This window comes from Pezoporus flaviventris, unplaced genomic scaffold (genome assembly GCF_033815535.1).
Source record: "Pezoporus flaviventris isolate CSIRO_AGI_PZ_B2104156 unplaced genomic scaffold, CSIRO_AGI_Pfla_v1 ptg000063l, whole genome shotgun sequence".
NCBI classification, from domain to species: Eukaryota; Metazoa; Chordata; class Aves; order Psittaciformes; family Psittacidae; genus Pezoporus; species Pezoporus flaviventris.
In genome coordinates this window covers 11,773,279-11,787,065 of record NW_026892611.1, presented here as the reverse complement: position 1 = coordinate 11,787,065, position 13,787 = coordinate 11,773,279, and the positions used below count along the sequence as shown (strand labels likewise).

At 44.7% G+C, this 13,787-nt stretch overlaps 2 protein-coding genes across 3 annotated transcripts in view; both read left to right on the top strand.

Moving 5' to 3' along the window:
- SUPT4H1 (SPT4 homolog, DSIF elongation factor subunit) overlaps nucleotides 1-13,787 on the top strand; it is a 57,873-nt gene that overhangs the window by 10,024 nt on the left and 34,062 nt on the right. The window lies entirely within an intron of this gene.
- The window catches only part of RNF43 (ring finger protein 43), a 56,713-nt gene that overhangs the window by 10,843 nt on the left and 32,083 nt on the right, over nucleotides 1-13,787 (top strand). The window lies entirely within an intron of this gene.

The following is a 13,787-nucleotide window of genomic DNA, read 5'->3' as shown; positions in this document are numbered from 1 at the left end:
ATAAGTATACTTTTTAGAAAGATCTGTATTACTTAAAGATATCAAATAAATAAACCAGTTCATTAGTTCTGGGACATAAAATTCTTACCCCACCTGGTCTTAAGTCAAAAATAGTTTCAGTCCCTTCCCTTGCCATCCTTGCTATTTGCACGTTAAGGTCTTCATGTTCAGGTGATATCAAGTGAGACATCCTGAGGTCCCATCTTTTTTGTCAGAAACCACGGAGCCAGGGAATCCAGTGTGCCTGGTCAGACCTCAGCATCAGGAATACTGTTTTAGCTGACAGACTGCAAATGGGAAATGTGGGATAACATCGGAAGGAACAGTTCACAGAAGCTCAGGGGTTTGCAGAATTGACTTCCTCAGGTGCCAACAAGTACTGGCTGTGTATCCCATTGGCTAGCCTGTTTCTTGGATTCCTGGTAACCACATTCTCAGTTCTGTAGTCTGAGGAATTAACTGATACTGTCTAATCCTTCTTCCCCCCCAAAGCCTACTGCAAGATCAGGCAGCAGGCATTAGAGGCGCTCCTGCAGACCTCATGGTGGCCGGGAGAGGCTGAGGATATGCTAAAGCCAGTTTCCAGAGAAGCATGCCCATCCTTCCAGACTGACTTGCGCAGAAGGCAAGACATCTGCTCCAGTCCCTCCTCTGAACTTCTGCTTCTCAATTTTGATGCTAGATAATGGTTGCTGTTCACAGAAGTCTCTTGTCTTAGACCTCTTCTCCCTACACAGTCCTGTGTTTCAGTGATTCTGGATTGTTCACTGGGACTAGTGAACAGCAGTGTATCGATTACATCAATGCAGATATCTGAGTAACTATTTCTGTCCATCTGATTTACAATTTTCTCTGACCCTGTGGTCCTAAAATACCATGTGGAACTTTGGTAAATGAGTGTTGATCTCCATCCCAGCATGGGACCTTAAGCAGGGTCTCACCATCCCCCAGCACAATAACATGAACTTGTGGCAGCTTGTTTATTATTCTGTGTTCTTAAATGTGTCTTTCCTGGTAGCAGGAAGTTCTGCCAGAGGGTGAGAAAGCCCCAGTGCTAAATATCTAGCATCCAGTGTCTTTATTCCCTCTTCCCAGACAAGGTTTCTTATATACTTTCCTGAGGTCATATCTAAGTCTTGTTGGAGCCAGAAAATAGCCCTTCTTTTCCTTGCCAGCTAACCCCAGACCTCTATGGACAAAGTGGTATGTGCCCTCAAGATGTCTGATGTCAAGCAGGCCATCTCCTTCCCATCTGCACAGAAGCAAACCTGTCAGGTGGCCTCTTCATTTGTAACATCAACTGGGAGATAAAGCAGTGCACTGATACTGGTAATTGCATAACATTGTATCAGGAGATGTTATGATACTGCCTAAGTGTTGGTGCCTCTGGCCATCAGTACATTCCATCAAAGGTCAAGTTGTATAAGAGTCTCTCCAGGGGATGTCTCCATTCTTGCCTTCTGCAAAGCTGGTGTGGAGTTCCATTGAACTCTATACCATTGCAGATGCTTCCAGGAATGATGCCAAAATAGGCAGATTGTGGTTTGTGGACTACTCTAAAATGCTTGAAATGCCCTTCCCACTCGTGGAGGGAGGGAGATTGGGAATTACTGCTTGGAGTTACTCACCTCCTGAATAGGTATGTGGGTTGTCCTTTGAAGAAGAAAAGAAGATAACGTGATAGTAATTGGGCTGGTTTGAGATGTATAGTATAAATCCACATCAACTGTTCACTCTTCTTCCACTAAAGACTTGTGGCCGGGATGAGTGGTAGGCCCATAGGGAAGAGTTTATCCATGCTTACCGTTCTGAATACATGCATACTGACAACGTGCATCTCCAAAAAGACTGCTAAATGATGGTAAACATTTTTAATTCTTCCATAGCAGTAATCTGACCCTTGTGCCATGACTTACGAAGTGAGGGGGAAAAAGGAGAAATTAAGCTGGTGGTATTTAGGGATGGACAAACAGTTCTGAGTAAACAAGATGAATGCCAGTATTGAGAAACCTGATGTTTCCGTGAAGGCAAACTTCCTTATATTTATTTAATTCTGTTGACCATGTTAAGAACTTTGAGAGATTTTTTAATGCCTTATAAACTCTAGTTAAGCATCTGTATGATGGGTTTAAGTAGGTAGGATGAAGAAGTGTAGCTGGTTTGTGAATATCCCTGTGCTTCTCTAAAGTTTATGTAGAACTGGACAAGTCCACTAGAGCCCAGGTGAAAAGCCACTGACACTTTTGGGATTTTTTGGGGATGTGTTTATGTAAGCAAAGATTTGAAGGAGATTTAAGATGACTTTATGTTGAATCGTAACTTGTCTGTGTCCTGGTGGGGAAACCAGACCATAGTTTGGGCATATGTTAAGGACTTCATTTGATCCAGGACAACAGTTCCTGTGATCTTCAATCTCTTCAGTCTAAATTGTATTCAGAGGATCACATTTGACCTTTTGACCACAATATCACACTGGCAGCTTATGTTCATTTGTTATTTCATCATGATACCATCCTTTCATTGACCTTTGGTTGTTTTCAGAGTCAGTGCTTTCAAGGGCCCGAGTCCCTCATCCTTTGAGTATTTTCTGAGCTCTTTGTTCTTGTATTATATTGGTGTCTGTGACTGTATCTGGATGTAGTAAAATGTCCATTGTTCCCATGGGGCCAAGGCATCACAGCTGATAGCAAGCTCTGGTTTTGACCGTATTCATGATAGTGCACGTCTTTGTGTTATCTACAGCAAGACTGCCAGAAAGAAGTAATTGAAGTTTCTCCATTTGAGTGACTTTTCCAGTTAAATAGGTAGTTCTTAAATTACCTAATTTTGGTTCCATTTAAGTGATTAAGCTTAAGTGATTAGAGCAGGGTGAAGAAAACAGAATAATGTATATGCATGTTGAATGCTATTCTGATTTATTCTTCACCTGTGGATACTTAAGTGTGTAGAGTCTTGTCCATGTGTTTGGAGGCTGGCTGTTACACATACCTGAATTGTTCATTAAGAAAGTGCATCTCTACCACATAGTCTCTTCTCTCTTTGTTTGAGAAATGAAATGTACTGGTGTAAAGAACTAACTGAAATATCATGTTTATTGAGTGCTGTGTAGAAGTTATTCTTTTTGTTATGCTCAGTTGATGCAAAGCCTACGTGAGAGAGGTGTTCACCAAGCTTGGAAGTCATATATGTCATTTTTTCTGTAACTGCTACAGCGATAAGGCTTGCAACATAGAAATTATACAGTTTTTAACACAAGAAAATTATTGAAAAAAGATACCTTGTTTGAAGTGGGTGGCTCTGGTGCTGGTTTCTGCACAGAAGATATCCATGAGCCTGGGGGAGGGGGAGAACTTTGAATTTCAAAGTAATTTCTCTTTCATCTTTAAATTTTGATATTCAGTTGAGTTTTGCCAGAGTTCAGAGTAACTTCAAGACTTCAACCATCTTTCAGATATATTTACAGTGAAAATCTGTTATTTCCACTCGGGCTGCACCTGTAAGCTGATATCCCTGGGTTTCTCTTAGTTTCACTGTTTTGCTTTGTTTTCCACCATGTTTTAACAAGATAAGCATCTCTCAGTGTATTTCCCCTTCATTTCAGTAATTGCCTTCTTTAGTGACTGATTTCCTGTGCTCTTCTGTTCATGTATGTTACAAGATCTGTGTGTACAGCCCGAGTATACCAATGCATAGAGCCCTCACTTAATCATATTATCAGCTCAGGTAATTCATTAAAATGTCCTCAGAGCATCAGATGGAAAAAACAGCGCTGATTTCTCTGAACTCACTCCCCGCAGACAGCCTGTGTAAACAGAGATGCTTACCAGATGCCTAGAAATCATCATGCCCTAGACATCATCAAACATTGAGGTGGGAATTATGTTTCTTTCAGGTTTTTGAAGTTCTTTCAGTTGAAATAATTTAGCCTGCCTAAAATTCAATCTGAGTGCTACAAACTCAGTGTTTGCCACTGTTCTGACTGGCTGCAGAGCAGCGTAGAAAAAGAAATAGCTTTAACATTGAACCATAAAGGAATTTATGACTAATGCAATAATTAAAGTTCTACATTAAATAAACTAAGAGATAATTTTGTCTCATGAAGCTAGATGTGATAAATTCAGTTCTTAAAATGTATATTCTGCATCCTCAGATCTCACTGTAGTGATCTTGCCTGATAAAAAAATACCTAGATAGCCACAATGCAGTTTCATGGAGGAGTGAGGAGATAGCTTCCTTGCAGTAGCATAAGAATGCAATGTACTTTTGCCCATTATTGACTGGAAGTTTCAGGCTCAAATGAGAAACCAAGGTTGTAAATTTGGATAGCTGAACAAAAGTCATGTTGATAATACCTCTTCTCTTTCTTCTTATTGCCTGGTAATACTGTTTCAGTCTTACTTGGACAGTGTTTGTTTGATGTTTAAACAGGCATAATGCTGTCTGGAGCCAAGCAAATACAGATCATTGTACTGCATCTTCACTCTTCTGAGGTGTCCAGCGACCTCACAAACATGCTGGAAATGGAGGTTAACACGAATGAGTCAAACCAGTCTGAGGACAGTAGAAGAGTGGCTGTGCTGCATCTCTTCTAGGGCCTCCCACAGAGATACCAAAGATAATTCCAGCCTTACAAAACTGCATGATTGGTTTATTTGACATCAAAGCCTGGAGCCAGATTTAAAGGAAGCATGAAAGTCCAAGTCAAGAGTTTAATTCTGTGTAAGTTCTTCTGCATTGTAGAGTGTTAGAACCTCTGGTATCAGCACACTGAGCAGCATGGGTACCCATGTTCAGAAATTGTTTGTTTTGTCGTCATCTCCTTAGGATCAGGATTTTTGTGTACAAGAGTAACTTACTTTGCTGGTTTTAAAATAACAGTTTTCTTCCATTTATTGGAGAACATGAAGTCAAGGGTGTCTTTACCTAGAAGTGAAAAGTAAGATCTGTGATGATGCTTATTTCTTCAGGGAATCCAGTCCACATTGTTAGACTTGGTCCCTCCAACACATTATCTTCTGTGTGGATGAGTTTTACCCTTTTTGTGGAAAATCACTGTAAAGGACTGGGACTTCTTGGGGTCAACTGCTGTAGTACAGAGTAGGTGTCTATCACAGGGCAAACGAGCCAGGTATTATAAGGGCACAGTGGTATTATTAGGGCACAGTTTCAAAAGTTTTTCCTTCTGGTATTCTTCTTTATTGTTCACTGTTGGGCCTTTGGGGTCCAGCTGGGGTCCTTTGCTCAATGGTGTAGGCTTACTCTGAACTCCTAGCAGCTGATCTCTAAACCATTTCTATATCACCCATAAACCTTTTGCCTTCTCATTTGTTTTCTAGAATATTTTTCTGACTACTTTCTTTATTCTTAGGTTGATTTTTTTTTTAGATGCTTGGAGACTTTTGTTTTATTTATTTTTTTTAATTTTCCTTTCCCCTGAATGTGTTTTGGGGTTTGTCTGTAAAGGGAGGCTCAGCAGCACATGAACTACGTACACAGGTACTTGAAGTTAGGAGGAGAAGCCCAGTAGGAGAGAAAGCTCAAGGTGGGCATGGCCTCCCAAACCTCCACAGTCAGTGGCTTTGGGGGCACCCAGACAGAAGTGACCATCAGGACAATCGGATTGTTGGCCAGGCTGGATCTTGCCCACATGGCTTTCAGGAGCTTTTCCACCTCCACATCATCTTTCATTAGTCAGGGCCTGTGAAAAGAATTATTTTTGTTTACTTGGCAGCAGTTTGAGGTGCCCCCTTCATCCTGCCACTGTGAGGAACAGTGAATAATGGCTCTATATTTGTATTATTTACAATGTTCACAATTTTACAAGGCACTATCCTCTGCGGGGTAGAGCATCCCCTGCTCTTCCTATACACAAGCCATTCCACACCTTCTTGCTACCTGTCTACTTTTTCTACCTGTGTACTTTTTTATAGTTTTCCATTTTGCTATAGGGTGACCCACTACTGAATGGTCTGTTGGGCTATAAGTGTATCACAGACAGTATTTCCTCGTCCTCATTCCCATACATTCCTAACGTCGTTTTCCTTTTTTGATGTATGTATGCAGTACACACAAATAGTTTTCAGAAAATGTTCCTGAATGATTCCAGGATCTTCTCCAAGTTTAAGCAGCTATTTTAAAGCCTGTCATCTTGTCCTGAGGGTTTGAATGACTCTTTCCCAGGCACATCCCTTTGCACTCACTGGTGCTGAATTTCAGCTGTCCTTTTACCCTGTAGCCATTCAAGCTGCAGTTACATGTACAGCTAATATAAAATGATGGCTGCTTGCTGCTGAGAGGAAGAAGACTTGCTCTTCTCTTTTTCCCCTGATTACTGCTTTCCTCTCAATCCTGCTTTTTCCATGTCATAGCTCATCTTTCACTTGCTGTGGCCCCAGTCCTTGTGAGACCCTTTCCCCAACCTGCCCAACTCAGGGAAAAAAACACAGAAAATACTTAATTTGCTAGGTTCATTTTCTGATGTTTTCATAAGCTGAATGGGCTCATGGAGAAGTCAAGGATGGGCTGAGCAGTAGGGAACAAGTGGCCAGGAGCATGGGAGGAGGTGGGAGCTGTTGGCACCTTGTCTCTCATTCAGCCACATGCTGAGCAGACTGAGATCCTTCATGCAGGTCTTCACAATCAGCTTGAGATTGGATAATTAAAAACCCCTAAATAGTTTCATCTGCAGATTTTGTCACCTCATGAATTTACCCTTTTCATGGTACTGGATGAATATGGTGACACGCTCTGCGTGGGCACTTCCTGACTGCCTCTGGAGGGAACCACAGTGGAAACAATTCATTGAGCTTTTTCTGCAGATGTTTTTCAAGTGCATCTTTCATCCCCTGTGTTGTTGCCACACAAAGGCACTAACGGGCTTCCTGCCTCTGATGTGTTGAAAAAAGCATTGTTTGTTTGTAAGCTCTGAGCATGTTTTTCTCTTAGGACTGGGCTTGTTAACGTACCAGGATTACAGTCTCTTCTGCTCTCATCATTTAGATGCAAGTTCCACTTTTCAAAGGTTGCTTTTTGTATTCTCCTTTCCTAATTGTTCACTGTTGGGCCTTTGGGGTCCAGCTGGGGTCCTTTGCTCAATGGTGTAGGCTTACTCTGAACCCCTAGCAGTTGATCTCTAAACAATTTCTGTATCACCCAGAAACATTTTACCTTCTCATTTGTTTTCTAGAATACCTTTCTGACTACTTTCTTTATTCTTAGATTGATTTTTTTTTTTCTTTTAAATGGTTGGAGACTTTTGTTTATTTACTTTTATTTTCCTTTCCCATGAATAGGGCAATTTGAATATGTAATGGTCACTCTTACAGAAATCATCTGTCTTCAACCAAACCCTCTGTATTCTGTGCAGGATTGCATCTACTTTGGAGGTAAAGAAGTCATTAAGGATATCTAAAGCTGCCTTTTGGTCAGACCTCAATCCAGCATTTGCCTGTCTGTATGATGCTGCTTGAAGTCACCTGTTAATACTGTGCTTTGCCACTTTTGTCACCTTCCTAAATATCCTTTGCCTTTCCTGGTCTCTGGCATCACCGTGGATGGGTGGTCAGTCCATAGCTTTAGTACTTTTTTTCCCCATAGAGGCATGGAACTTCAGTATAGATCTTTGGAACTCTTTCATACAGTTAAATGAATATTAGTACAGTCTATTGTATTATTCCTGTATCTCTAATCTTACAGCATCCTCTGGATGAACTTCCTTGCCTTGAATTTCCCAGGTGCTTATGAAATTAATATTCTAATTTAAAAGCAGGCATTTTCCCATCTTAACTTCAGGCTTGGATTTTGTGTTTTCAAGATATCTAGCTGGATAAATATTTGTATACATACACATAGATGTGTATATCTGTATATATACCCATACAGATACGTATGTATATATGTGTGCACACATAAGATACACATTTGTTGATACACATAGCATTCTTGGATGGTGGGTATCGGGGCAATAACCTGTATTTTAGGTGAAGGAATTAAAAAATAAATTTTATATCCAGATTCCAGCTACACATGCATGAAGCCTGACACACAATTCATTTTTAGACTCTAAAAGAGCAATGTGGTGTGGTGGGTGCTGCTTGATGGGAGGTGCCCAGTGCTCTGTGTTGCCTTTTGAAAGGGCAGTGAATTGGAAAGCACTCACTGAAGTCGCTAGCCCAGAGTGAGGCAGAGGCAGAGCTTGAATCAGGGCAGACAAAGGCACTGATCGAACGTCTGCAGTACTTAATCTCTGCAAATGTTAATAAAAGTATTAGGCAGGCAACATGTTTCCTCTTGTTTTGTTATGGTTGAATTTCATATGCAGACAGCATGCCATGAACCTCGTTTTCCCTTGCCATCCCTTCACACCAGCAGCAGCTTTCCCGAGCCTCAGGCACCACAAGCTCTGACTCATTTACTTAATATTCCTTTAATGAAACTGCCCAGAGCTCTGGACCTTTTCTCCTCCAAAACAATCTTTCTCCTCCCTGTTTTTCCACACCCTGCGCTTTCTTCTCGGCTCCCGTCACATTCCTAATCAGACTTTAGCTGAGCTTCCCCGAGCACACTGTCCCTTGCTGCCATTCCCTGCCCAGTCCCCTCTGCCTCCTGCCAGTCCCAGCTGATGGGTGGTGAGGAGCAGCCGCAAGCCAAGGCAGTGCTGGGGATGGCATGGGAGGTACCAGACAGGCTTTTTGGTGAAGACAGGAGGGCAGGAAACAAGCAGGAGCATTTCTTCAGCCGTGGTGTGATGGGGAGAGGGGGACAGCTCATGGTCTCCTTCCCCCTTGGCTTTCTAGCAGAGCCCAGGGTAGCTCAAAGCTGTGCTAATTCATGGGCATTCTTTGCCAGAGGATCAGGGAGGCTGTGGCAGGGGAGCTGGGATGAGCACAGAGTGTTCCTTGCTAAAGGGATGGGCACAGTGGAAGAAGCCGTAACTGGCCTGTGGGAAAATCCCCCCCACGAATGTCTGTAGTGGCCCTCCCAGGGCTGGAGGGTGCTGGGAAAAGCAGAGCCCAACCCAGGGGTCTGCCACCAGGAACAACCAGAGAGCAGCTGTGGTTGCACTTGCCCAGCTTTGGTGAGGACCATGCTACCACCTGGAACCCACAGGGGATGAAGGGGGTAAAGGGAGCTGCAGACCAATTGCAATGCTGTGGTCCAGAAATGGAAAATTTCAGCTCCTTTCCATTGGCTTTGCTTTCTCCTTCCTCAGAGGTTAGGACTGAACATAGTGAGCAGCAGCACCGATGGGATGCTGCTTTTGGTTTGTGTGTTAGCTAGTACCTCTGCATGAGAGACTGCAAAAACCAGATAGTGAAGCGGTAAGGGGGGGAGAAACAAAACACATTTAAGAGCAGTCAACACACCCAGGAGTTTTTCTGGATGTGGGATAGAAATGGTGCTGGGTTGGGTCTGTCCCTGCTTGGACTGCTTGTGGCAGCATACTGTGTTGAGAGACACTGGTGGGCTAGTGGTGTTGCTGTTGTTCACAATGCAGAGATCTTCAGGAGGACTTTTAAACCTGCTCTTAAAGATTTCTGCGTTGTTGATGGGGCTTTTTTGTCCGTATTTGTTATTTTTTTCTGAAATGTGTACTCTTTGAAGGACTTTGGTCATGATGGGAAAAACACAGGGCTGATCCAGAGCAGGGCTGACTGCCCAAGTCTGTGCCTATTCTGAAAAGTACAGGAATGATGCTTCTTCATAGGGCTGAAAACCACGAAACCTGTGAAGCTTGGCTTCTCCAGCCCAGCACTGATTAACAACTTACTTGCTCCTAAGGAACGTGTTCTGCCCAGTTTGCAAAACAGTGGTGCTTTATGATCCTCAGGATTTAGTTTTACAAGCGTGGATTTAGACAGTCACAGATTATTTGGTGGCATCTGCAGATTCATTGCATGCAGCAGTTGCTGCAAGCAGCAGTGTGCTTTGGTGGGGTATTGATGTTCACTAGATGGGTGAGTGTCCTTGATGAGGTTCTGTGGTCAGTAGGTGGAGGGTTTCTTCCTCCTCAGCAGCTCTGGGAGGATGAACAGGGAGGCTTTGAGCAGCAGAGAGGATTTACTTTTGGGTGGATAATGTGAAGTGTGCCTGGGGGTGGGGAGGGAGGCAGGGGAGCCTGCACAGGGCAGGCAGGTTGGGAGATGCTGGGGAAGCCATTTGCCTCTGCGGAAGGGGGTTAATGGGGCGAGGAGGTGTAGGTCTGTCCAGGGGTGCAAACAGGAGGAACGAAGCCATTTTCCTTGTGTGGTGCAGAAACTGGAGGCTGCTGCTGAACATCGCGTGTTGCACTGGCAAGGAGAGGGCTGGTGTGTGTTATTGTCGGCGTTGCACACACAAAGCTCTCCTGGGCTGGCTGCTCCTGCAGCCTGTACAGACAGGCCTGTGCTCCTCAAAGCCGAGGGATCGGATTCTTGCCCTCCGGGGCTTTCCAGCCAGCTCGCAGTTCAGAGGAGTCCTTTCTTTCTCTTGCTGTTCACGCCCTGCAAAGAATTTTCTATCAACAAAAGAAATGGTTTTATAATCAACTTGATGTTCATGCCCAGTCCTGAGGTATATGAAAGGGGTTTTGAAGGACCAGGGAAATGGAGCCTGGAAGTTGTGGAAGCAGGGGATGGCAGATGGTGGCACAGCCCTACTGGGACAGGGCTGGGTGAATTCTGGGGTACTGCAGAGTCAATGAAGCTCTGGGAGTGGGAGTAATCAGACAAGATGCCAGGAAAGAAACTGTCCCTAGAAGGAAAGTGTTGTAGGATCCCTGGTACAGGCTCTGTTAGGCTGAGAAGCCTGCTACTCCTGCAGCTTCTCTGATGGACTCTAGTGTTTCTGTTGTGTGCTCCATCACATGAGGATCCTTGAAATGTTGACTGTAGTTCGGGCTGTACCTCACAGTCAATAGGACCATGTCAAATGCAGAAGGATTTTCTTTGGACGCTGTTGGTCATCATTCCAGGGAAAAAACCCAGTCTTGTTTGAACTCTACTTGGTGGCAGCCCTGGCAGTGTTCAAGGCCAGGTTGGACACAGGGCTTGGAGCAACCTGGTCTAGTGGAAGGTGTCCCTGCCCATGGCATGGGGTTGGAACTGGAGGAGCTTTATTGCCCCTTCTAACCCAAACCAGTCCATGAGTCTTGTCTTCTGCATAGAAATGGGATGTTGTGAGACCCTGTGGAGGTCTCATCAACATCAAGTTCAAAAGCTGTGGGACAACCTGGGGAGAGAATGAAGTTTTCTCTTTGCAGAAAACACACTCTGTGGGTTTTGCAGTGCCATGTTTTTCAGATGTGAATGGCCAACAGATTTTAGTTTGTCCCTGCCAGGGAGATATTGGGAGTGCTCATGGCACACAGCCGGCAGGGCCAGGCAGCGTTCCTGTTCTCAGCAGCGCAGAGTGCACGGTCAGCAGGCAGGCTTCTACCAGCTCTGAAACACGGCTGCCACCATGTCTCCTGGAGCAGTGACCCGGCTGCCATCACTGTGACAAATGATCAGTAACAGGAGATGGAGAATTTGCCATTTTATCACAGAGAGATGCCCTGCAGTCTCAAGTGATGGAAATATTAAATGCTTCCGAGACCGATTTCCACTCTTTCTGTATGTATTACAGCCTCGTTTGTGGCCCAGGGCTCAGAACCCTACCAGCCAGTAACTGTTCATTTCTTCATCCTTTCATACTGAGATTACATGTATGTTTTCAGCCTCTTAGAGCAAAGCTTTCTCAAAGCTCAGAAAAAAGCTGGTGCTCAGCCATCCCGGCAGTGGTTTTGGAATGGAGATGGGGTAGGGTGGTGCTGCTGTCAGAAGGAAGAGCTTCAAGGCAGAGGTACAGCCTCCACGCTCAGGACATGTGAGGATGGTTGGGGCTGGCAACCCAGGCTGGGCAGAAAAACTGTTCAGAGTTATGTGGCCATACTTGAGGCTGTTGGGGAGTAGCGGTTTCTTCCCATTGAGGCACAAATGTCCCTGCGTGGCTCTGGGGTGGAGTCAGTATTTTTTAGTGAAGTATGGGGGCGTGGGCTCAGGAGCTGGACTCTGTTACCTGAGTGGATTTCTTTGCTTCCAGGAGTGTGTCCAGAAGCTGGTGCATTTGAAAAAGGAATATTTTTGTGCTTACGAAAGGCGGTTTTTAAATGTCAAAGTTGAAAGTACTTTTCCTTAGCAAAAACAAAATCCCCACGAAGCCATCCAGAGCTGGCTGTGCACGCCACAGGCTGAGCAGATGCGCTGGCTCCGTGGCATTCTGGAAGAGACTTTTAGGGCTATAAAGGCAGCCCCATCTTGTTGTCATCTCTCCTAGCCAGGAGCACACACTGAACACCACACACCAGCCTTTGAGTTCTTTGTGTCAGAACTGTTTGCTTACTTAATTTTAAAATGACCACATCCACATAGCTGGAGGAATTGCCACATTATGATGCTCTGGAAGTGTCCTTTGGCACTTGATTTACAACAGCTAAATACCAATGGGGTCAGTGGCCAGCTGGCCACCGAAGCAGGAAACTGAATGACAAGAAGAATAAATAATGTTTCATGGAGCTGGAGTGTCTGGCAGTGCTAGAAGCTGTGATGATGGATCAGCCTCCACAATATTAGCCATGGAGAGTGCTCGATGGCTGCTCAGCTGCCTGCCAGCACCGATGGCCATGGGAGCAAATGGCTTATGGATTCCTACCCCCTCTCTGCACACATGTGCAGGAGCAGGAGCATTGTATTGCCCACTAAGATGCTGATTTTTGCTGGGGATGGGAGGAATGATTGATACAGTTGTACAGAAGTGGCATCTCTGCAGGCTTCCAAAGAATGAGAAACAGCCATCCTTGGGCAGAGCTCGAGGAGAAGCAGCAGGGTTTGGGAATTCCCCAGCCCCCAGTAGCAGAAGTGATTGATGGAAGTTGTGAGAGTATAGGATTGGTAAATGAGAAATGCTTTTTGGGCTGCGAGGGTGCCCATGCTGTGAGGGGTGCTGGTGATTAACAGTGCTGTCACTCGCTGTGCAGGCATAAGGACTTGATCACAGGCATAGGAAGCAAGCTCAAGCCAGGCAGAGCAGGAAGGCAGGGCTGTGGCACTCCTCTTGTGGATTAGATTCAGCAAGGAAGGTCACTTTCAGAGTATTTTTTGGTATTAGAGGAGAATTTCTCCAGGAAAAGTCCCACCCCCACTACTCCACAGCAGTTTGTCCAAGTTGACCTCAATGGTTTCGTGCCAAAAATACCTGTGAACAATAATGACTTGTTAATGATTTATCCCAGTTTTCTCAAGTTCTGCACTGATTCCTAATACAACAGAAACCATGGAAGCAGTACTCTGCCGGCTCTAAGGTTTTGGCTGTGATGGGTTTTTGTACTTTTTGCGCACTCAGTTGACAGTGTTGCATGAGGAGTCCAAGAGCTTGGTGTATTGGGCAGTGTAAGCGCACATTGTTCAGCGTAACATTAGGGACTATTGGTGGGAAAATCACCTGAATAGCACTGGGGGAGAAATCAGCTGAGCTGTAATGAAGGACTGTCCCTTCCAGAGTCAGCAGACAGTCCTGAACAGACACTTGAGCAGCTTCCACGTGGTAACATCAATGTCAGCAAGGCCCAGCTGTGTGGAAAGTTTGCTTTCGGCAAAGAGAACTGCAAATTCATACTGTGTGGACCAGGCATGGCTCTGGCAGTGGGAGCTCTGAGAACAAGCTCTCTCCTTCCCCGGGAGATGGGCACCTGCCCTTTTTGCAGGCCATCAGGGCAGAAGTACAGAGTCTTATGATGTGAAGGGATGAGATGCAACATAAAAAATGTGTCC